Here is a 23721-nt window from a genome sequence, read left to right on the forward strand (position 1 = left end):
CTCTCCCACTAAGCTATTCCCTTCTTGGTCCTTGGCTAAAAAGAGGATAGACTTTCACAGAATTTTATCTGAGCCCAACATTTCAGGGTTGCCAACTTCTCCACACCCTCTCTCCAATATATGAGGCAACAAGAAAACTCAACATTTTTACCATCATGTTGAGTCCTAAGGTCCCAAGCAAACCTACCTTTTCTCCACTTTTCAGATGCTTATATTTGTTTTATCTACAATGTCCAGGGTTTTTAGTTATACTTGAGAAATAGGGGAAAGTATATCTATGTCATCTCTTTGGAAGCCTCACTTTAAAGTTTACATTTATATTTTCTTCAGTGTTAAGATTGGTTAAGAGGGGTAGGCTCTGTGTGTATGCTAGAGTGTGGGGTGTATATGTGTGTTAAAAAAAATCAGATCTTTGATTCAAAGAGATGGTCCTATTTCATTCATACCCCTCCCTGTGCCACTAAAAATACCTGGCAATTTTACTTATTACAAAATATTGAGAATTGGCTTTCTAGCAGAAAATAACAAAAGAACCCAAGGCTTATATACTTGCTGATTCAGAAGCCAAATTGAGTAGTGAAGGCAGTTAAGTCAACCACAAGGAAATAAAGTGGGGAATAAAGTGGGGAATTCACAGGAATATTGGATCAAGTCATAAAACTGGGAAATCTTGACAAGTTTATCTAAATCTTTAATATTTCCTATGGTCTTGTTTATTCTCTGCATACTTTAATTTCAGAGTAAAATGTTAAAATCTCCCACTATGATTTATCAATTAAAAAAGACACTTTCTCTTCTGTTAATGTTTTATCCCTTTAATTCCAACACATCTGATATTAGTAGTATTCTTAGTATCCTTTACAATTTCATTATCTTTTTTTTTAAAGTTCATGAATTTATTTTTAACATTTAACCATCCTGAATCACTTGGTTTTTAAATGGTTTTCTTTTAGAAAGCATTTACCTACCTTTTTCTGACTCTACCAGGATTTCAGTGGGCAGAGAGGAAAAAAGAATGAGAAAGATGCACAATCATATTAAAATCACCTAAAATTCCTGAACTTCTACAGCATTTTAACTTTTGTCTCATAGCAATTGTAACTATACAATTTGGGCATATTTACATACATACTATCTCTCCATGGACCAGAGGCATTTGGAGGATAAAAAGTTTTTTATTACTTTTTAAATAATTTCCCGAAGTATGTAACACGTTGCCTTATTTATATAAGATATTTAAAAGATATATTTTGAATTTATATTAGACAGGAAGATTAGTCTCACAGCCCTAAGATGCTAGAAAAATCTATCAACAATGGGATCCTAATAAGCAGTCTGCCAGTTTAGATATGTATGCTGAGGATGGCCACCAACAAGATACTGTCACCTTCTACAGAGTGGCCTGATGTGAAACTCCCCAAAGCAGGAATGAACAGAAGAAATGCTTTGGTTAAGTACATGATGAAAAACTAATGACTACTGGGAAACAACAGCAGATGGCCAATCTGGCAACAACATTAAATGGGGGTAGCTCTTTAGGAATGAAGATGAAGAGGAAGTTATAAATAGAACCAGAATCTGTAAACGCAAAAGTGGCTCACAAAAATCTGTGCAGTATAAAAAAATGAATATAAAGAAGCAAATCTGTTACCCTAAACTTTCTATAATTCATCTGGACCATATTTCCTTATAATAATTTTCAAAGGTGACCAACCATAGTAGCCTTTAAATTATCTATGGCCACTGAGGAAACCCATAATTAGAGTCAAAATATCATCTGGTCTTTGTTTACCCTGTCTATTCTATTTTACCAACTACTCAACTTGCATTCCCTTAAATGTATCCTGGGTAAATGAGAGAGACTGGAGGTATACCAGCACATACATACATGTTATGTTCAACAGGTAATCTGTCTAGAATTAAAATACTAGAAACCCACATATCAAATAATGCAGGTTTATAACTAATAAGTTTATAGCACGTATTTCCATATATATTTTTTTCCATATGTCACCACCTTCTTTTCTTTGTCTCCATCACTTCTGGCTCCCTGACCTCTACTGCCTTTTTTGGAAAACAGTAGAAATAGGGCACCTGGGTGGCTCTGTCCCTTAGAGGCCTGCCTTCGGCTCAGGTCATGATCTCAGGGTCCTGGGATTGAGCCCCATGTCTGGCTGTCTGCTCAGCAGGGAGTCTGCTTTTCTCTCTCTTTCTTTCTGCCTCTCCCCAAGCTTGTGTTTGAGCACTTTGTCTCTCTCCTTCTCTCTTGAATAAATAAATAAAATCTCTCTAAAAAAAGAAAGAAAGAACGAAAGAAAACAGTAGTAATAAAAAAATTCAAAAGCTGCAGCACTTGCCTTGTGAAGCAAGACTGCAATCAACTGAAGCCTTCAGTTCAGGTCAAGTGAAGTCAATTATTTTGAGAACTAGGCCTAGCACCCACCACCTCAGAGAAAAGGGTGATACAATTCATAATGGCTATCATTTCATCAAAACACTACTTTTAATGCCCAACCAAATGCCCATCATCATCCCCATGGAATTCTATACCTCTCTGACCTGCAACCAAGGCTTCCACACTTCCTCAACCTTCCCTATCTTTACATAGAGCCACTAAATCTGTGGCTCCCAATTCCCCTATATTCTCAACCTTTTTTTCCAAACATTTTCTTTGCTTCTTTGCTTTGAATAAAACCGTGTCATCTCAAAACACCACTTATGCTGCCTCCTCAAATGGTTGTATACGTATCTTGCTTACTCCCCATTACTACTATTATTCCCATACTCTCTAATGAGACATATACACAAAAACTTGCTCCTTTAAAGCTCATGTTACTCAGCTATAACACTCATCCCCCTCTTTGCTGCTATGACCTACCAGTCTCCCTGTTACCTCCCTCATTCACTAAGGACTTTCCTGCTTAAAGTCTTTCCCTTTACCCTAAACCCTATCATCCACAGATATTATCAACATCCTTGAGATCAAACTGTCCAAAACTATAATCTTTCAGTTTTTGATATCCTCATCTACAGTAAGTCTACCTCTCCATCTAACCCTTGCTACCTCTTCCCCTGTCCACTATCTGGGATTGAGTCATCATTTGAAACTGACCCACTTACAGAAAACAGTTAAGGTATGCCATTCTAACTACAATCTCTTCTCCAGGTAGCCTACTTATAAACACCCTCACAATAAACATTCTTTGAACTCAGATAGTCTTCTAGTCCCTGAATTTTCTAACTTGTCCCTATCATTCATCATATATATATATATATATATATATATATATATATATATATATGCGCCAATTTAAATTCCATGTTCATCCTGTTAAAAATACTCTTAGGAATATCTTAAACTCCTTAAATTCCTGTTTTGCAAAATCCCAAGTCCAGATGAACTCAGACACCTGCTTTTGTGATGCTCACGCCCAAGCGGAGGTAGAAAAAGTAACACAAAAGGACAGATAACTTTCACTTCATGATCAACCTCAATGAGTGTACAATGTCTTTTCTCTGTTAAAATTACTTTCCATTCTCTACAAAATTTATTTAAAATTTTCTCCCATCTCTTCAAACTCCCAATTCCCATCATTTCTTTCTCTTTACAGAAGAGCAGCTCTCAAACAAGAAGTCTTGCAACTTCTGGCTACTAAGCAGCCTATACACACTGTTAACACCCTCTAATCTGGCTTCTGCTTCCATCAGAGGTCTTGAAGATTACCAATGAAATACTCTGTCAATCTACATTTAACCTGATCTTTCAAAAGTACCTGAGACAGCTGAGCAACTGAATCTCTGAAGCATTCTCTTCCCTTGTGTTGTAAGTTGAAAAATGCTTCCCCCAAAATAGTAGGTCCTAAGAAATGTATATGTGATTTAGTCCTTGGTCTTACCACACAGCTCCTAAGAGAAAATCTTTGCAGTTTCTGCAGTGGTGAGAGTGCCTTTGTATGCTAATTAGATGGCTGGGGGCTGGGGGCCATAGGTAGCTTCAGGATATGTACTAGTCCAAAGCACGATTAGAGGGCTGGCACCTCCAGCCCTATCCTCTGACCTCCAAGGAGGGGAGAAGGGCTGAAAATTGATTACATCACTAGACACTGGTGATTTACTCAATCTTTTTTTTTTTTTAAGATTGTATTTATTTATTTGACACACAGAGAGAGAGAGAGAGAGAGAGAGAGCACAAGGGGGGAGTGGAAGGCAGAGGGAGAAGGAGGAATGTGGGGCTCAATCCCAGAACCCTGGATTATGACCTGAGCCAAAGGCAGACCTTTAACAGACTGGGCCTAACCAACTGAGCCTGTATGAACCACCTAGACACCCCTGATTTAAACAAACTTGCTTACACAGTAAAAACTCTTTATAAAAACTCCTAAACAGGGAACCCTCCTACACTGTTGGTGGGAATGCAAGCTGGTGCAGCCACTCTGGAAAACAGCATGGAGGTTCCTCAAAATGTTGAAAATAGAACTGCCCTATGACCCAGCAATTGCACTATTGGGTATTTACCCTAAAGATACAAACGTAGTGATCCAAAGGGGCACGTGCGCCCGAATGTTTATAGCAGCAATGTCCACAATAGCCAAACTATGGAAAGAACCTAGATGTCCATCAACAGATGAATGGATCAAGAAGATGTGGTATATATACACAATGGAATACTATGCAGCCATCAAAAGAAATGAAATCTTGCCATTTGCGACAACATGGATGGAACTAGAGCGTATCATGCTTAGCGAAATAAGTCAAGCAGAGAAAGACAACTATCATATGATCTCCCTGATATGAGGAAGTGGTGATGCAACATGGGGGCTTAAGTGGGTAGGAGAAGAATAAATGAAACAAGATGGGATTGGGAGGGAGACAAACCATAAGTGACTCTTAATCTCACAAAACAAACTGAGGGTTGCTGGGGGGAGGGGGTTGGGGAGAAGGGGGTGGGATTATGGACATTGGGGAGGGTATGTGCTTGGGTGAGTGCTGTGAAGTGTGTAAACCTGGTGATTCACAGACCTGTACCCCTGGGGATAAAAATATATGTTTATAAAAAATAAAAAATTAAAAAAAAACAACAACTCCTAAACAGTGGGGTTTGGAGAGCTTCCAAGTTGGTATATACCTCAAGGTGCTAGAACAGTGGCGTGATTAGAAAGGTCATGAAACTCTTTAAACTCTTCCCCCATGCCTTGTCCTATGGATTTTTCTTCCATCTGGCAATTCCTGAGTTGTACCCTTTACAATAAACTAGCAATAATAGGTAAAAGTGCTTCTCCGGCCTCTGCAAGTCATTTCTTAAATATTATCAAACTGAGGTGAGGGGTTGTGGGAATCCCCAAACCTTGACTTTATAGCCATTTAGTCAGGAGAAGCCAGACTTACAACTGACATCTGAAGTTGGGGCAATCTTGTGGTACTAGGCCTTTAACCTCTGGGGTCTTTTAATAGTGCCAGTCCTGAATTGCAGAACACCCATCTAGTGTCCAGAAAATTGGAGAGTTGGTTGGTATGAGAAAAAAACCCACATATTTGGTGTCAGAAGTGTTGTGTAGCCAAAAACAGCTCAGGGTAAAGCTTTGGCAGATAGGATTACATTAAGGATCTTGAGATAAGATTATCTAGATGGACCCTGAATGCCATCGTAAATATCCTTACAAGGCAGAGAATGATTAGACAGAAAAGGGGAAGCTATGTGACCACAGAGGCAGTGAGTGGAGTGGTGGGGCCACAATTCAAGGAATACTGGCAGCCACCAGAAGCTGAAAGACTCTCGAGAGGGAGCTGGCCATGCCAACACCTTGATTTGGACCCAATAATACTGATTTCAGACTTGTTACCTCCAGAACTATGACAGAATATAAATTTCTGTTGGTTCAAGGCACTAAAATTGTGATAATTTGTTAAAGCAGCCAGAGAAAACCAATACCCTAGGGCTTCTTTACCAACTCACTGTCCCAGTATGCTAAAATCAGTTCTCGGGCTTTTAATAATTAATCATTCTCCACCTAGAAATTGGAAAAAAAAAAAAGAAAGAAAGAAAGAAAGAAAGAATGAACAAAATTCTTCAAAGGCTATGACTTCTATTCCCTTACTGATTCATTTCACCTACATCCACAGCAGTTACCACCAACAGAACATATCCAAATGTGTATTTTCAACTCTGACTTCTCCTCTGATTTCAAACTCAACTTGCCTACTTGATAATTCCATTTAGATGTTTCAAAAGCACCTCTAATTCAACACCTCTAAAAACCAAACCTGGTCCTTCTTCCAGTGTTCCTTGTCTTAACAAATGGTATTCTGCCCTCCAGTCACCATATTATCCTTCCCTCATTCCTTGGAATATGTTAAGACTCTCTCCTGATAGCTTCTGCATATGTATTCTCTCAGCCTAGATTATTCTCTGCAAGTTCTACTCAACCTACTTCCTCTCCTTACTATTGTGGAGCTCCTGCTCATTCTTTAAATCTCCAATTTCAGCTCAGCTGACAACTTCTCAGGAAAGCTCTCTCTCACTACTCTGCAATCTAAATTGAGTGTCCTTATACACCTTCATGATACCAAGTTCTCCTTCAGATCATTTACCAGAGATCTAACTGCTTGCTTATTTTTGTGATTAATTCTCTTTTCCACTAAACTATAAACTCCAAAATGGCAGGGAATGCTTGCTTTCTTCATAAGCAAGCATATGCATAATGCCTGGCATATGGGAAACACCAAATAATATTTGATAAGTAAACAAATGAAAACTGAAATATATGGCTTTAGATATGAGTGGCTTGCAAGTCACCTATACCTTTTACATTTAGTTACTGGGGTTATTACGTTACCTACCGCTTTTTAAAAGTTTACATTATGCCAATTCACTTTCAGGAAAGACTTGTATAAGTCTGTTTTCGTTAATCAAAAGAAAATCAAAGAGAATTTCTATTTTTATTAAAAAAAGAAAAAGGCAAAGAATAAAAATAGCAGTTAGCATTTAAATGCAGGACACACCCCAAGCAACAATATACCACCAAGCTCCTCTCCAGCAACTACACTCAGCATCAAATGACAATAGCTTTGAACTGTGTCTGTGAGCATCTGTGCATTATCTCAATTTATTTTGTGCCTTTGTTAGCAAAGTGTGTTCTGAGGTATCAGAAAAGCCTAAGGTTATTTTAGGTCTGGGAATGCTCAGAAACTTTTAAAACATATTAATGGTAACTGCTTCTTTGCTTTATGCCATTTTAGTGTACAAAGGTGTCACAGGAATGCTCTACTTTCAGATGGGGGAAGGTGGACCTGTAATATGTTTTAACCCTAATCCAGACATTAAGATTTTCCTAAAGTAAAAACAATAACAAAAAAAACCCACCACACACAAAAAAACACAAAAAATCATTGTCCATGTTATCCATTGTATATTAAATATGGTTCAGTTCCTTCAAAAGAATAGTTCTTGTAGCATCTCTAAAAATAAAAATTAATAAAGCTGATTTTTCTGTCTGGCATGTTGGAGGACAAGGATCAGATTTACCCTCTTTCAGTAACTAGAAAGCGGAGAAAACACTATTATCAGACACTGGACAACAATACAACACTGTTATCAGACACTGGACAACAGAGAGATTAGGTCTGCTACCTCTGAAAAAAGGAAAACAAAGTAGGTAAACTCTGTAACTGCCCTGCAGTTCTGCCTGGGGGCCCTCTCCAGACCACTGTGGAGAACACTGCCACACATAACAGCATGGCAGCTTCGGAAGAGTTGAGAAGCTGTATCAGGAAGACAAAGGTGTCTGGAATCTTGAGGGCAGAGGAGAGAGAGAAGAGAGCTGCTCAGAGAAAGAGCTCCAGAAATCAGCACAGGGTCCTCTTGTACCTTTGGCTGAATACTAATGTACACAAAGTAAGGCAAAATTCCCCAGGACTGAGGAACAGGACAACTGCCAGGGAGCTACAAAGATGAACAATTTCCAGAACTCATTCAGAAACAAGGATAAAAATAACCAGACTTCAGACAAGGAAACTACAACTTTAAAGTACTGAAAAACAAAATGTCAATCCAGAAATACATACCATTTGCCTTTTTCATTCTCATTCACAAATGTACAAGAACTTTCCAGAGCCTAAGAGATCTGTTATTTCGTAACAGATATTACTTTTTTTTGTGAAAAGCTACTTTTCACAAAAAAAAGTTGTTCATGTTAAGAAAAAAAGTTATCCATGTTAACTTGTAATTGGCTTATTATTTTACAAAAACTGGTAAGTATTTCTTAAAGTTCTTTTTTTTTTTTTTTTAAAGATTTTATTTATTTATTTGAGAGAGAGACAGTGAGAGAGAACATGAGCGAGGAGAAGGTCAGAGGGAGAAGCAGACTCCCCATGGAGCTGGGAGCCTGATGTGGGACTCGATCCCGGGACTCCAGGATCATGACCTGAGCCGAAGGCAGTCGTCCAACCAACTGAGCCACCCAGGCGCCCTTAAAGTTCTTAATTTTAGTTTTAATAAGGTAAACTTTGAGAGCTATAGCCCATATAAAGAAAATGTCTTTGAAATCCTCACTTATTTTTAACAACATAAAAATATTTCAAGACTAAAAAAATGTGGTAATCATAGCTTTAGAAGCAGTGGACGAATCACATTACTGGTCATTCCCTTGTGGTGCCAAAGAGCCTTAGCTAAACTTTTTCATTACAAAATCAACTTTCCTAATGCAAAGCTTTCTTGTGGTGTCAATCTGAGTAATGCATATCTTTAAAAAGAGTTTTTCCATGCCATCTAAGTTGTTTAGTTATTAGTATATACTTGTCTATAAATTTCCCTTCATCTGCAGGATATGTTGCCACATTCCTTTCTTACTCTAGGTATTGGTAACTTGGGGACTCTCTTTTCTTAAACTAACCAGTCTGGCTTCAGATATCAATTTTGGTAATTTTTTTCTCAGAAATTAACTGTATAAATCTTGGCCTTCAAGTACTTGACCCAGATAGGGTTTCTGGTGATGGCCCCGTGAGTCCTCATAGGATACTATGTCAATAATGATATAATGAAATATTTCAACATTCAGAAGATATGCAGATATTTTCCAAATGATCAATGCACTGGCATAGGATTCATTTAAATGCAAGACATACCAATGGATTTTAATATAATTGAACATGAAAAAATTATTTATATAATTTCAGATTTCACATGGCTGTTATATTGTCAAATTTTAAGGTAGTATAAAAAAGAAATATTAAAATAATCTGTATGATAAAATGGGAAACTCACATTAGCACTGCAACTGTATACTGAAAAATAATGGTGTCTCAAAGGTAAGACACCTGTGCAACTAATAGAGTTGTGAGCTACTTTTTCATGGAATACCATTTTAACTTGAAAGAATGAATGATACACAAACTATTAATCTGGAGTAGGGTATCTAGAAGATATTTTCTTGAAAATGAACAAAGTAAGCCTATTAGGTCAAGGGAAACAAATGACAAAATTTACCCTAAGGATAAAATTCAAACGTTCAAGTGAAAATTAAAATTCTGGATTCTGGAAAATTTAAATCTGTTCTTGTGAATGCTGGCAGCTTCTTAAGATATTTCTAATAAGAGAAACAGTGATATGAACAAATAATTTCTTAATATCCTATAATGCAGCCACTCTAAATTTCTGGGTCTCAGGATCCCATATATTCTTTAAAAAAAAAAAAGTTTTATTCATTTATTTATTTGACAGAGATGGACACAATGAGAGAGGGAACATAAGCAGAAGGAGTGGAAGAGGGAGAAGCAGGCCTCCGGCCAAGCAGGGATCAAGGGATCAAGCGCGGCTTGATCCCAGGACCGTGAGATCATGACCCTGAGCCGAAGGCAGATGCATAATGACAGAGCCACCCAGGGGCCCCTCCCATATACTCTTTAAAATTATTGAGGATCCCAAAGAACTTTTACTTATAATTTACACTGATTATATCTATCAATATCTACTATGTTAGACATTAAAAACTGAATGTTTAAAACTTCAGTTATATTTAAAATACAATAATAACAGGGCACCTGGGTGGCTCAGTGGGTTAAGCTGCTGCCTTTGGCTCGGGTCATGATCTCAGGGTCCTGGGATCAAGTCCCGCATCGGGCACTCTGCTCAGTGGGAAGCCTGCTTCCTCTTCTCTCTCTCTCTGCCTGCCTCTATGCCTGCTTGTGATCTCTGTCAAATAAATGAATAAAATCTTAAAAAAAAAAATACAATAATAACAAACCTATTACATGTTACTGTAACTAGTATTTTGGTAGAAAATACTTTTTTAAAAACACTTTTGAGAAGAGTGCCATTGTTTTACATTTTTACATATTCCTTTCCCTGTTGGCTTAATTTCAGACAGCTGGATTCTCTTATGTCCTTCTGAGCTCTGTTGCCACATCACAGGTCAGGTAATGTGGCCTCTGGAAAACTTGAGAACAAGCACAGAAAGAGCAAATAACAACTAAGTATTGCTATAAAAACAGTCTGACTTCATGGAACCCTTGAAACCCCTTCCTATATTTTCTACTGTTAAAGTTCAGAGATGTTAACAAACCTTAGAAGACTGAGATACGGAGACCAACACTGCAAATCTCTTACAAAACTTCTTACTTCACCAAGGACACATTTCTTTTAGAGCAAAATCTATTTTTCTCTTCCTCTCATTAGCACTAGATAACATTCTTTTCAAAAGAAATGTTCCCTAACTTTAAAGAATTATCAGCAGGCCTTAATAACCAAAGGGAGGCAGAGAAGAGAAAATTACACCAGGAAATAGGATGCATAAATCCCATGTTAACATACCAAAGCACTGAAATTAGAATGCTAAGAATCTTGAATTTCCAGCAAAATATTCTCTTAAAATAAAAATACTTCCTATACAATACCAGCAGAACTATGTACACCAGTAAACTTGTTACAACTATTCAGCTCTCTTTGTACCTTATATGAAGTCTTTTCACTTACTCTCCTTTTATATCATCACACTTCAAAATTCACACTCTAACTTGGTTTACTGAATGTTTTTATTAAGGAGATCTTTTTGGAGATCATCACTGTTCAAGAAAATATTTATCTCTTGACAAAAAGAATTGCAGCAAAGGCCAATAGAGCAAAACAATGAAATACAAGGCTCTGAATTCTTCCAATTAGGGATCTCAAAATTCTATTGCTTAAATAACTAATGCCCACAATGCCACACCAAAGCGTTACAGGAATATGGTGTTGCCCACTGCACCATAATTAAGAAGAAAGAAAGGGCAGAACTTGATGCAAAACCACATACAACACTTCCACTTAACCATCACAGGAGAGGCCACACATAGCAGTGATTAAAACTCAGACTCTGGAGCAGATTATCTGGATTCAGATTCTGGCTCCACCACCCTGAGCAATTAACTTCACTGCCTGAGTTTTCCCATCTATAAAGTGCAGGATAGAGTAGAGTAATGGAGATTGTCAGAAAGACTAAATGTGTTAATTGTTAAGTGCTAGCAGATAGTATTTGTTCAAAAAACAAGAAACAAAAAACAAAACCAAAACCCTTAAAGCTCAAACACTTTAAATATAAATGATGAAATAATTTTAGAGATGCAAAAAAGCCAAATGGAATAATTCAGAACACTGCATACTCAATTTTCTAACTTCTTAAAAAGGTATGCAATGTGGTATGCAATTATCTTTTAACTCAGCACAAGCGCAAACTGCTAAAGTTCAAGTCGGCTTCAGGGACTTAATACAAGAATCTGAGTATATTTGAATACCTTTATGCCTACACATACTGAACAAGAAAACATTCTGTTTTTGAAATAAGGAAGGATGTAAAAAATAAAAGCATGGACAGGATATCTCTGTTGCTCTGCAGACAGCTGAAGAAAAGCAAAAAGCATAATCCTTTGTGGCAAATATGTTCCAAGTCTAAGTGAAAGAAATGAATAATTATGCAAAACTCAGACTAAAACTAATTTCCTAAAAAATGGAGTGTTCCAGGCTGAAGCAGGGTAAGTACAACTCGAAACACAGACATCTTGTTCTGCCAGGAAGTACTCAATGACCAACAAGGTCAGATGAAAATGATAGAGCCATCACTTAAAGAAATTCCCACTGGCCAAATCTAGAGCCATGTGAGTATGAAAAAGAATAAAGACACATGAAACAAGCAAAAGGGGGTGGGGGAACAGAGCAGAAATCAACGGAACTGAAAACAGAAAAATAAAACAACAAAAACAAAAGCTGTTTTTTGAAAATATAAATAAAATTGATAAACTCCTAGCCAGACTAAGAAAAAAAGAAAAAAAGAGGGAGAGACACAAATTACTAATATAAAATGTGAAAGGGGGTCAACACTACCGATTACAAGTACATTAGAAGAACAGTAAGAGAATATTAAGAAAAATTCTATACTCACAAATGTGTTAACTGAGATGAAATAATAGGCCAATTCTGTGAAAGATAAAATCTAACAAAGTTCACACAAACAGAAACAGATAATCAGAACATGACTTTATCAATTAAAGAAACTGAATCAATATTAACCTTTCCAAACTGTCAGCACCAAGTCCAGCTGTTTCACTGATGAAATCTACCAAATATTTACGGGAAAAAATGACATTAATTATGAATTCTCCACAATCTCTTCCAGAAATAGAAGCAAAAGAAATATCCTCTAACTCAATGACTACGGCATTATCCTAATACCAAAATCAGATAAAGACAATACAGAAAAAGAAAATTACAGAACAGTATCTCTTACAAACATAGATACAAAAATCCTCAACAAAATATCAGCAACAAAATCCAAAAATACATAAAAAGAATTCTATACCACAACCAAAGGGTATTTATTCCAGGTATGCAAAGTTGGTCCTAAAATCTAATGTAACCAACCACATTCACAGGCTAAAGAAAAAAAGTCATATCACTGGAAGAGGAAAAGCCATTTGACAAAATCTTTTTTTTCCTCAATTGACAAAATCTAACACCCATTCATGATAAAAACTCTCAGAAAATTAGGACTAGCAACCATTCTCCTCAATTTGATAAAGAAATTCTCTAGCAAAACAAAACCCTATAATTAACATAAATTCAATGGTAAGAAACTGGATACTTTCCCTCTAGGTTTGGGAACAAGTCAAGGATGTCCCCTCTCGTCACGCGTATTTAGTATCATACAAAAATTTGTGACTACTGAAGTAAAACAACAAAAGAAAATAAGAAGTATATATATTGTAAAACAAAAAAATAAAGCTGTTCTTGTTTGTCAATGTGATTTCATATGTAGTAATTCCTAAAGAATTCACACACAAAAAACTCCTAGTTGATAAAGTTGTTTCCTTTTGGGCATACATAAGTTAATTATAATACTGCTCTAAACATACACATGCTGGAATTAAACAAGTAAATGGATCCTGTATAGTAGGAGGCAGGTTTCTCACTGTTAGAGGAAATTACTATCACTAAGGAGAGAATGCCAGAAAGATCCATGTGGTAATGGATTAGAACTGAAGACAGTAAGCACTCATGTTTAGCTTAATATAGACACAGATGGTTATATAAAATATTTATAGATATGTGTATAAACACAAATGTATGTGTGTTATTAATACATACACACATTCATTTCTTAGCTCTGTCTGCTGAGAGTGACTAAGAAAAGCCACATCCCAGAGGCAATAAGCACACCTAGTACCTAGATCTTGGTTTCTAATTCTCTAATACCATTCTCCAATATAAGGAAATAGAGTTCCTTGGAAAAGTGGTTGATTCTAAAAGTGGGGCAGAAAATATGTAAGATAGGCTGGAAACACTTTGTAGTCACAGAAAGTAAGGAAATCCTTAAAAAAAAAAAAATTAAAGAAAGAAAGAAAAAAATTACCTGCTTTGATAGAGGTATGTTAAAGGAGCATAGGTACCAACTGGAAGACCTCTCATTGGCCAAAGCTGGAATTATTTGAGCAAGAAAATAAAGTAGAGCTGGGTTATAACTCAAAGTATAAAATAATCATGAACTTATAACTGATACAAATTACTGAATTAATAAATGGGAGAAGATACAAATTACTGAATTAATAAATGGGAGAAGAGTTAAAACTCTCTGCAGAAAGATCCCACTAATTTATGCACTGTACTCTTAAGGAGACAAACATAACTCCTCACTCTTTGAGTGTGGCTGCACATATTAACTTCTTGCACACAGTGACTTCTGCCGAACAGTACAATGGGGAGTAGAAAGCGAGTCACTTTATAGTGGAGAAATCTGACAAACACTATTTCAGCCAGTGATCAAGGTCAACATCAGTAGCTGTAAACTATGTTAACAACATGTACCTCTGATATGATGTGATGAAAATGGCACTTTACCTCTATGATCTGTCTCCTCTAAACTCATAATCCCAGTCTAAAACTTAGAAAAACTTCAGACAAATTCCAACAAAGGGGAATCCTACAAAATACCTGACCAGTGCTCCTCAAAACTGTCAAGGTCATCAAAAACAATGAAGGAATGTCTGAGAACTCAATGACAAGAAGCTTCTAAGGAAACAGACCAACTAAATATAATGTGGTATCCTGGATAGGATACCTGTAACAGAAAATAACAGAAAAAGGACATTAGGTAAAAACTATGGAAAACTGAATAAACTATGTACTTTGGTTAATAATAATGTATTGGGGTGCCTGGGTTGGTCAGTCCTGGGATTAAGCCCAGCGTTGGGCTCACTGCTCAGTGGGGAGCCTGCTTCTCCCTCTCCCTCTGCCCCTCCCCTCCACTCGTGTGCACACACACTCTCTCTCTCTTTCTCAAATACAATCTTTTAAAAAAAGCATGTATTGATATTAGTCTACTAACTGTCATAAATGTACAATACTAATATAGGAAACTGTTGATAGTAAGAGAATCTGGGTGAGGGTATAAGGGAAATCTAGGTAATATGTTCTCATTTTTTCTGAAAAGCCAAAATTTCTAAAAAAGCCTACTAAAAAAGGAATAGTGAGGGGAAGGAGGCAAGATGGCATTAAAGTAGGGGACTTTATTTCATCTGGTCCCTTGAATTTAACTATGTAACTATCAAATCATTATGAGCACCTATAAATTCAATCTGAGATGTAAAAAAAGAATTGCTGAAATTCCACAAATAGAAAACCGACCACTTTTTGCAAGGTAGGGGGTGTGGAGAAGTGAATCTGAGGGGATATATCAGAATATAAATGGTGTGTGTGTGGGAGGGGGAAACTCCATAAGCTGGCTACTGGAAAGTGATATAGCTGTGGAAAACCTTCAGGGAACAAAAAGCCACAAAGAATCACCCCAAGCAGCTTACACTGAGCCCAGTCCCAGGCAAGGGGCAGTGCAACTCTGCCCAGGCAAAGACATCAGAGAATCAGTACAGTAGCACCCTCCCCCAGAAGCCCAGCTGGAAAAATCAGGAAAACACTAAGTTTACTAAGCACACAGAAATGCAAAACTCCAGCATCGGGGAAAACAGTATATAGAATTTGAGATTGTTTTTTCTCATGATTCTTTTATATTTCAGTTTCAAATTTTCCTTTTCTTTTTTTCATTTTTCCCTTTTCAATGAGTTTCTTATTTTAAGTCTTTTTAAGTTTCTATTTTTAAGTCTTTTTTAACCTTTATTTTTACATTTATACTTTGTAAATATATTCTTCATTTTTTACTTTTCACTATATTCAACTTTATTTTTGTACATATTCAAGTTTTGCTTCTTTTACAATTTTGGGATATAATGTCTTCTAACAAACAGACCAAAAAACAGCTAAGACCAAGTGGATCACCCTGTTTTGTCCACTTGGGAAGATTATATTCTTTCCCCCCTCCTCTTTTCTCTGTCTCTGTCTCTCTCTTTTTTTTTTAAGTTTCCAACCTCTTTGGATTTGTCTAGTGTGCATTTTGCTTGGGTCATGGTTAATATTTTTTATTTTGTTCTCTTGTTCACCCATTCTCCTCTAAGCAAAATAACTAGAAGGATGAATTTACAACAAAGGAAAAAACTGGTGTAATACTGTCACAGGCCTAATCTATATGGATGTCAGCAAAATGTCAGAGCTGGAATTCAGGATACTGAATATAAAGTTACTAGCTGGGCTTGGAAAAAACATTAAAGACACTAGAGAATCTCAGTGCAAAAATAAAATCTAATCAGGCCAAAATAAAAAATGTTTTAACTGAGATGCAGTCTAAAATGAATGCTCTAACCTCTAGGGTAAATGAGGCAGAAGAGCTGACACAGAAAACAAGATGAGAGGAAGGAAGCTAAGGAAAAGAGAGAAAAACGAATGGATCATGAGAGGAGGCTTTGAGAAATCAGTGACACCACAAAGCAAGACAGTATTAGAATTATTAGGGTCCTAGAGGAAGAAGAGAGAGAGAGGAGCAGAAGGTATATTTGAGCAAATCATAGCTGAGAACTTCCCTAATGTGGCAAAGAAAACAGGCATTCAAGTCTAGCAGGCAGAGAATGCACCCCCCCAACCCAAAATCAGTAAAACTAGATCAACACACTAGCATACAACAGTGAAGCCTGCAAATTTCAGAGATAAAGAGAAAATCCTAAAAGCAGCTCAAGATAAGAAGTCCTTAACCTACAGGGGTAGGAACATTACACTGGCAAGCAGACCTATCCAAAGACCTGGCAGACCAGAAAAGACTGGCATGATATATTCAGAGTACTAAATGAGAAAACATTCAGCCAAGAATATCCAGCCAGGCTATCATTCAGAATGGAAGGAGAGATAAAGGGTGTCCAGGACAAACAGAAACAAAAAGAATTTGTGATCATTAAACAAGCCTGTAAGAAACATTAAAGGGAATCCTGTAAGCAAAGAGAGCCCAAAAGTAACAGACCAGAAAGAAACAGAGGCAATCTACAAAAACAGGGACTTTAGAGGTAATACAATGGCACTAAATTCATATCTTTCAATAGTTACTTGAATGTAAATGGGCTAAATGCTCCAATCAAAATACACAGGGTATCAGATTGCATTAAAAAAAAAAAGCAAGACACAGCCATAGATGCTGTTTACAAGAGACTCATTTTAGACCTAAAGTCACCTCTAGATTTAAGAAGAACACAGACAGCAACCTCTTTGACCTTGGCTGCAGTAACTTCTTGTTAGACATACCTCCAAAGGCAAGGGAAACAAAAGCAAAAATGGACTATTAAGGAATTCATCAAGGTAAAAAGCTTTAACACAGCAAAGGAAACAGAAAACAAAACTAAAAGGCAATCTACAGAATGGGAGAAGATATTTGCAAATGACATATCAGATAAAGGGCTAGTATCCAAGATCTATAAAGAATTTATCAAACTCAATATCCCCAAAACAAATAATCCAGTCAAGAAATGGGCAAAGGACATGAACAGACATTTCTGCAAAGAAGACATTCAAATGACCAACAGACACATGAAAAAAATGATCCACATCACTAGACATCAGGGAAATACAACAAAACCATAAGGAGATATTACCTCACACCAGTCGCAATGTCTAAAATTAACAAGAGAAGAAACAACAAATGGTGAAGATGTGGAGAAAGGGGAACCCTCTTACACTGTTGGTGGGAATGCAAGCTGGTACAGCCACTCTGGAAAACAGTATGGAGGTTCCTCAAGAAGTTAAAAACAGAGCTACCTTTTGACCCAGAAACTGCACTACTACTTACTCCAAAGATACAAATGTACTGATCTGAAAGGGCACCTGCACCCCAATGTTCATAGCAGCAATGTCCACAATAGACAAACTCTGGAAAAAGCCCAGATTTCCACCACCAGATGAATGGGTAAAGATGAGGTAGAAATATACAATGCAATATTACTCAGCTATCAAAAAGAATGAAATATCACCATTTACACTAACACGGGTGCTGGAGAGTATGATGAGTGAAGTAAGTCAATCAGAGAAAGGCAATTATCATATGGTTTCACTCATATGTGAAATATAAGAAACAGCAGAGGGAAGGGACGGAAAACTGAATGGGAAGTCATCAGAAAGGGAGAACAAAACATGAGAGATTCTTAATTATAGAAAACAAATTGAGGGTTGCTGGAGGGGAGGTGCGGGGGGTGGGGGGAATGGGGTAATTGGGTAATGGACATTAACGAGGGCATGTGATGTGATGAACACTGGGTGTTATATGCAATTGATGAATTACTTAATACCACATCTGAAACTAGTGATGGCTAATGGAATTTTAATTTAAAAAAAAAAAGGAATAATGACTGGAATGATTATAAAAACAGTAAAAAAACGCTGCAGATTTCTGTCATACTGAAAGAGAGAGAAGAGAGAAAGAAAGTTGTCTGCCACCACTGGAGATGACTGCTAACTAGATAGAGTCTAGTTAGCAGTCATCTCCAGTGGTGGCAGACAACTTTCTTTCTCTCTTCTCTCTCTTTCAAAACATCTAGTTCAGAGTAGACATCACGTTCAGAGTTTCAGAATTTCAGTTTTCAGAGTTAAAAAGTTGATTATCAAAAGAAAATAAGCATTTCCTCACCTTTTCAGGAAAAACTCTAGTTCAATCCTACTTGACAAGAGAAAGGTCTTTTTAATGGTCGATAGTTGGCTAATATATCCTGAAGGATGACAGGGTTAGAAAAGAACATTTCGTGAGCTCAAGTGAAATAACTAGTTTAGACAAGACTCATCAATAAAGGCTAAGAAACATTAGGCAAAGGCTGCTGGGAAGCAGAATATTCTCAGGGAACCAAATCATTGCCTCACTGATCAGGTGCTAATTACAAAGAAGGAGGGGAAAAAATCCCATCTTTATAATGGATAGATCTAATGAATACCACCTAACCAAATGACTATAATTTGGGCAGACAACCTGGTGTTATATGTCTTGAGTTATGAATGAATATAATGTACACAGGAGCATCTAAGCCAAAAAACCTAAATATAATCCAGCCTCTAGACCAAACTTTCTATTTTTAGGAAACACAGTAGGTGCAGATACAAGTTAAATACCACAAGGAAACAATCATACAAATCCAGAATGTGGAAAGTTCTGCCAGACAACTGGTCTTATCTTAAGAAGGCAATATTGGGGGGCACCTGGGTGGCTCAGTGGGTTAGGGCCTCTGCCTTCGGCTTAGGTCATGATCCCAGGGTCCTGGGATCGAGCCCCATATCTGGCTCTCTGCTCAGCGGGGAACCTGCTTCCCCCTCTCTCTCTCTGACTGCCTCTCTGCCTACTTGTGATCTCTGTCTGTCAAATAAATAAATAAAAATCTTAAAAAAAAAAAAAAGAAGGCAATATTGGTGGTAGGGGGAAGGGGAGTGGAGGTAGGGAGACTTGTAGTACAGCAATCTCCCCTTATCTTTCCACAAAGCAGATGAAGCTCCTTCTCATCTACCATCATCATGTCAATACTAGCCTAATGCTATTCACAATACCTATGTCATTCATCTCACTTGTCTCATCACTTAAGCATTTTATTACCTCGTATCATCACAAAAAAGGTAGAAGAAGTATAGTACAATAAGATATTTATAGACCACATTCACATAGCTTTTATATAATTATGATCAACATATCCTTATTAATCTCTTATTCTGCCTAATTTAGAAATTAAACGCTATTATAAAAATACATATATTGAAAAAAAAAAAACAAAACAGGGTTTGGTACCTGCAGTTTCAGGCATCCACTGGGGGTCCTGGAACATATATTCCACAGATGGGGAGGCATATTAAGTGTCTAAAGCAATAACAAATATTATGCATGAACTCTGATTGAACCCTAGAGTTTGAGAAAACCATCTGCAAATGGACAACTGAAGAAACCCGAATATAGACTAAAACTTACAGCTCCATTTTAAAAGAATGACATCTGTAGGAAAATGTGTTTAATTTTTAGAGATGCATGGCAATGAAAGACCCCTCCCCTAGAAGACAGATAGGATAACTAACCGCTGGTTTGCTTTTCTGTGAACCGCTGGCTTTTAGGCGTAAATTAGGTTATTAATTGCTTATTAATTGCTCTTTTGCCCTTCTGTAACTGCTTGGCTTATAGAAATAATAGAAGACGCCATGATGGCATTCCTTCCTTCCCCCTTCTTGTTCCCCCTCCCTGCTTCTCTCCTCCCGCGCGGGTCCTTAGAGCCAATCAGCAAACTCCAAGTTTGCCTTTTTCAAAAGTTCAAACTGTTAACCAATCAGTTGCGCCCCACCCAAAACTTGTTTGTACCTTCCTATAAAAGACCCTGCCTCACTCCGGTGTGCTCAGCTAGCAGGAGCTGCTGACCACCCGCAGGCGCGCCCTGACCACCCGCAGGCGCCTGCGTAACAATAAAGAACCTCTTGCTGATTGCATCCAGTGGCAGTGTTGGATTCTTGGGTAAGGGGATCCGCGGGTCTTTCAGCACCATTTAGGGGTCAAGTGCATACACAAATACGTATTGTATAAACAAATTTGTATAAACAAATACTACAAATACTACAAAATGTTAACAACCATATCCAAATGGTAGTCTGGCGTGCTTATTGTACGATTCTTTAAATTTGCATGTTAGAACATTTTTTAAAAGATTTTATTTATTTGAGAGGGAGAGAGAGAAATGGAGCACTTGCATCAACAAGGGAGGGGCAGAGGGACAATCAGACTCCCCACTGAGTAGGGAGCCCAACACAGGGCTTGATCTTGGACCCTGAGATCATGGACCTGAGCCAAAGACAGAAGCTTAACCAATTGAGCCACTCAGGCACCCCTGAAGATTCTTAAAGTAGATTGGGGGTGGTGAGGGAGAATGGGGGGAAAAAAAAAGGCTGCCCGAATGAACTGTAAAGCACCAAAATATAGTAATAGATTCTATTGACAAATGTAACAAACTTTCACATTTTAAATTAGCATCCTATAACACATACACTGCATAAACATTAGGAAGGTGGAGCACGGAGGGAATCAGTTTAAGAAACACTTCCCACCTTCCGAAAGTTTAAAATATCAACCAAAACAATGCTGATAAAATCACCTCAGACAGGACACCTCCAATGTCTCTCATTTTCTCAGAAGAAAGGTGACTACAAAAGAGATATCATTTTCATTGTTCAATTACAGTAACTGAAAAGTAACAAAATTTTATAACTTAGAAATTTCAGTAATACAAGAAATGAGTTGGACGTTCAAGAATATAAATGAACTCAAGAAGAGTGTAAGTTAACTAAAATTAATAGCTATATGATTTCCTATACCTTATATTAATAATGGATTTCACAGAAGTAAGTTCTTCTTAATCCCTTAATAGAGGCTGTGCTGTAGATACATACTGCTACAAAGCATAACCATTGGCCCCAAAGTCAAACCCTTCATAATGCCTTAGAACAAATTAAAATCAAATTTGTGGAACAAATTTAAAAATTTTACTTAAGATAACGGAACAGATACTTCCCTGTGCCTGTTCCAATTCTACAGCCACATAACTATAACAATCTCATGCTGATAAATGTCAGCTCCTTTTACACATAACTGTCCTTTGATAGTCCTAATAGACATGAAAATGTTCCTTAGCTTTATCTCTCCCAAACTTTGCAAAAATATCATTCTCTCTGCCATTTGCTTCCTCCCTTTTCTAATCCTGTCTGTTTTTCCCTTTTCTTTTTTTTTAAATTAATTAAATTTATTTATTTTCAGCATAACAGTATTCATTATTTTTGCACCACACCCAGTGCTCCATGCAATCTGTGCCCTCTATAATACCCACCACCTGGTACCCCAACCTCCCACCCTCCCACCACTTCATTTGTTTTTCCCTTTTCTAATAATTGCTGTAATACATATAATATGGCTACATAATACATATATAATAACACTAGTACCCAAAATCTCACCTTGAGAAAAACTAAAACTACATATACTGGAAATCTTAAGATATAGACCTTCATCAAGCTCACAAATTACTTTGGTGAACCAGGTAATTCAGACTAATCTCCTACTGAGAACAAGAAAAACTGGATACCTGCTTCCCCCAGGTAAAATCAGAAAAACAAACAAAACCCCCCACACCTCTTTGAAGGTTTCAGAATGCTAACAATGCAGTAAAAAAGGTAAGGAGGCTAAGATTTGAGACAGTAAGGAAATTCTCAGAGGTGGGCCAAGCATCTGGGGCCATTTTTCCTAGGTTACATCTGTCAATTCCATAAGGTAACTGAGAAAGCTTCACAGACCTACAAGACTGGAGAACTTAAATATGGGAGGTAAGGGCCCAATGCAGTATGGGTGTAGGGAAATGGGGACTGGAGGGGGGACTTATAACACCCCTGGTTTTATGTTAGGACCCCAAAGAATCATATCCTAAAAGCAAACAAAACATAAAATAGGCTAGCCTTTGCAAAGTGTGGAGCCCATCTTTGAAACATTTCAGTCTCTGGATTAAGATGATACAGGATAGTTCATTATCCTATTTAGTTCCACTAGATAGCTTCCTACTGAAAGCAAACACAAGTCTTTCATGGAAGGAGGTAACATCATCCTTAAACCAGAAACTATCCCTAGGTTTTTGCATATGTAATGCCTTAATAAGAAACATCCAGGTAGAAATGACGAAGACAACATGATGAAAAACTGAATAATACAAAAGCCTACATGAAAATATCTACAAAGGATCAAAATAATAAAGTTACCCTATACAGACATGCTTAACATTTTCAAAAGTTTTTGTTTGTTTGTTTGTTTGTTTTTTAACTGAGAAGGTACCTGGGTGGCTCAGTTGGTTAAAGGTCTGCCTTTGGTTCAGGTCATGATCTCAGGGACCTGGGATCCAGCCCGGAGTTGGGCACCCTGCTCAGCAGGGAGTGTGCTTCCCCTCCCACTCTGTACCTGTCATGCCCCCACCCCTCGCCCCCCTGGCCCCGCACCATGTGGCTCCTTCTCACTCTCTTTCTCTCTCTCAAATAAGCAAAAACTTTAAAAAGACAAAAAATAACAACAGAGTCATGAAAAACTGGCCCAGGACAAAAGTCTGCTAACTTTGAAATTTCAAACCATACCTCATTTCCTACTCCTTAGATTCATCTCTGATTAAAAATTCCCACAGCTGTTCTAAACCTTCCTTATTCAGGTCCACACACCTCCCAAAAGAGTATCTACTAAAGAAAAATGTGTCATTCAGTAAAAGGAATTCTACACAAAAAGGCCCTTTAACCTGCCTTATTGGTCCAGTCCTTGAGAGGGAATATAGTCCATTCATTTGCCATAAGAGCATAAACTGTTATAGAGAACCAACACAGCTCAAATCGGAGATTTCCAAGCATTTTACATCATAACACATTATAGACAACCTCCAGGTGTATCTGTATATAAGCATACTCAACTTAATTGAAACACAAATTTCAAAAAAACCATTCTTAGCTAAAATAATCAAGGCCAGGTGGCTGATATAATGACTGGCATATTATAGATTAATAGAATAGAACTGATAGTCCAGGAAAAAAAAATTTTTTTTAAAACAAGGATGATAAGACAGTTCGATAAGAAAGCACAGTATTTGCAACAAATAGTGCTAGGACATTGCATGTCCATATGCCAAAGAATGGAGTCAAATCCCTTCTGCACACCATACACAAAAAATTTTACTCAAAATAGATCACAGGACTAAATGTAAGAGCTCAAACTATAAAACTTTTAGAAGAAAACACAAGAGTTCTCTTCATAACCTTGAGCTGGGTGATGGTTTCATACATAAAACACCAAAAGCACAAGCAAC

The 23721-nt window shown here is 37.3% G+C and overlaps 1 protein-coding gene across 9 annotated transcripts in view; it reads right to left on the reverse strand.

The window, feature by feature from the left end:
* Positions 1-23721, reverse strand: part of MAPK8 (mitogen-activated protein kinase 8) — a 107128-nt gene that overhangs the window by 71198 nt on the left and 12209 nt on the right. The window contains exons 1-2 of one of the 9 annotated variants that reach the window (XM_004765835.3): positions 19650-19724; positions 18513-18591 (exon numbers count right to left, since the gene is read on the reverse strand). The exons of the other annotated variants lie outside the window; for them this stretch is intronic. The gene's annotated coding sequence lies outside the window, so the exon portion shown is untranslated. Of the gene's footprint in view, positions 1-18512; positions 18592-19649; positions 19725-23721 lie in introns of those variants that run through there. 9 annotated transcript variants of the gene reach the window in all.

Source organism: Mustela putorius, unplaced genomic scaffold, assembly GCF_011764305.1.
Source record: "Mustela putorius furo isolate JIRA1106 unplaced genomic scaffold, ASM1176430v1.1 tig00003909_pilon_pilon_pilon, whole genome shotgun sequence".
Taxonomy (NCBI): Eukaryota; Metazoa; Chordata; class Mammalia; order Carnivora; family Mustelidae; genus Mustela; species Mustela putorius.